A 1943-nucleotide genomic window follows, 5' to 3' on the forward strand; every position below is an offset into this window, starting at 1 on the left:
AGGCAAATGCCTAGGGCATTTGCTATGCTTAGGGGCACCAGCAGCTTCTGCTGATTAAAATGATATGCGGCATGCCTATATTTTGCGTGACTGCGGCTGTATCTGTACCTGGCTAGGGCCAGCACTGTCGTGCAGTGTACTGTATACACATGTGGTACTGTAATTGCAGTTTTTTGTGTAGTGTACATTGTATCATATTTTGCAGGGAAATGTGCAGTTTGTCATATCACGCAGTCGTGCAGTGCATTGTGTGGTTTAATTGCAGTGTGCCGAAATTTGTGTTTCAGATAGTACAGTGTTCTAAGGGATGTTACTTTGGCAGAAATTATTCTAAGGGATGTTACAGTGGCCTAATGTGTTCTGACGTGCATTACTCTTGCATAAGGTTCATGACTGGCAGATCTCTACTTTGTGACGTAATGTGGATATACTACTGCACTACTGTGACGTACAGTAACGTGAATAAGGTGCTCTACTGTGTGACACAACGTGAATCAAGGACAGTACTGTGACGTGAATACGGTGCTCTACTGTGTGACACAACGTGAATCAAGGACAGTGCTGTGACGTGAATAAGGTGCTCTACTGTGTGACACAACGTGAATCAAGGACAGTACTGTGACGTGAATACGGTGCTCTACTGTGTGACACAACGTGAATCAAGGACAGTACTGTGACGTGAATACGGTGCTCTACTGTGTGACACAACGTGAATCAAGGACAGTACTGTGACGTGAATACGGTGCTCTACTGTGTGACACAACGTGAATCAAGGACAGTACTGTGACGTGAATAAACTGCACTACTGTGACATGACGTGAATAAGATGAATTCAGGTGAGTACTGCATCATCTGTCATGAAATCAATTTGTAATGTAATGAACAGTACTGAGATGGTTAAGGGTGGGAGGGCTGCATGCTGATGTGTGTCATAATGTTTATAAGGGCAATGCTTATGTGTGTTACAATGTCTATAAAGGTAGTGTTCTGTCTAATACCCTGGACCTACTGTACTGTAGCGATACTGTAAGTGTACTGTATGTCACATTTAGAAATGTGCCCCTTAAGTTTTGAAGACAGTACAGTACACTATGCCCTCCTGAGTGATTAGGTGCAGGGTACTAGAATGAACAATTCCATTTATTGTGATGTCATAAAGATGCTGTCAATGTTGAATTTCATTGGCTGTACAGTATGCTGCCATTATACTGTATATATATTTTTACAGGGCTGGTAGCACGACGTCACAGGAGGCGGGACAGGCGCCGCCAAGCTGGTAAGTATTGTCAAATACAGTAGTGTACAGTACATAGTGATTTCTATAGTCCCAACCCCCTGTCCTGACCATCACAGATAACTCGCTGCAATCCGTTAATGTTAAGAATGTCTGTTTACAAAACTAAATGTAAATATTAAACACAAAGTATAAATAACATTGTAGATAGCTGAATACCCGTGCTTCGCTACGGGATGAGGATGGTAAATTCCAGTGATAGTTGTTTGTTAATTTACGTTTGTTGGCGATCTAGTATATAGTACTGTATACTTTAAGCATACTGTATCTTGCTTCTCTGATGCAGATTGTTTATTGGCCGGACCCCTTTTTGGTCCTGGATACTGTGCAGTACATGTTTCAAATTGACAGCTTCACTTACAGTACTGTTATTTTTTTTCCCACAGTACCACCACCACCACCACCTGCTGCGCTGCCAGGTATTGTGTAACGAGAATTCTGGTGCTACTGTCATCGTTGTTACACTACTGTACATGTGTCCTGGATACTGTACAGTACATGTTTCAAATTGACAGCTTCACTTACAGTACTGTTATTTTTTTTCCCACAGTACCACCACCACCACCACCACCACCTGCTGCGCTGCCAGGTATTGTGTAACGAGAATTCTGGTGCTACTGTCATCGTTGTTACACTACTGTACATGTGT

At 42.5% G+C, this 1943-nt stretch overlaps 1 long non-coding RNA gene across 1 annotated transcript; it reads left to right on the forward strand.

The window, feature by feature from the left end:
- Nucleotides 1-740: 740 nt before the first annotated feature.
- Nucleotides 741-1713, forward strand: LOC134970164 (uncharacterized). Its single transcript, XR_010189706.1, has 3 exons — nt 741-836; nt 1229-1276; nt 1681-1713. It is a non-coding gene; the product is annotated as an uncharacterized LOC134970164 (long non-coding RNA).
- The last annotated feature ends 230 nt before the right edge of the window (nt 1714-1943 follow it).

This window comes from Pseudophryne corroboree, chromosome 11 (genome assembly GCF_028390025.1).
Source record: "Pseudophryne corroboree isolate aPseCor3 chromosome 11, aPseCor3.hap2, whole genome shotgun sequence".
Taxonomy (NCBI): domain Eukaryota; kingdom Metazoa; phylum Chordata; class Amphibia; order Anura; family Myobatrachidae; genus Pseudophryne; species Pseudophryne corroboree.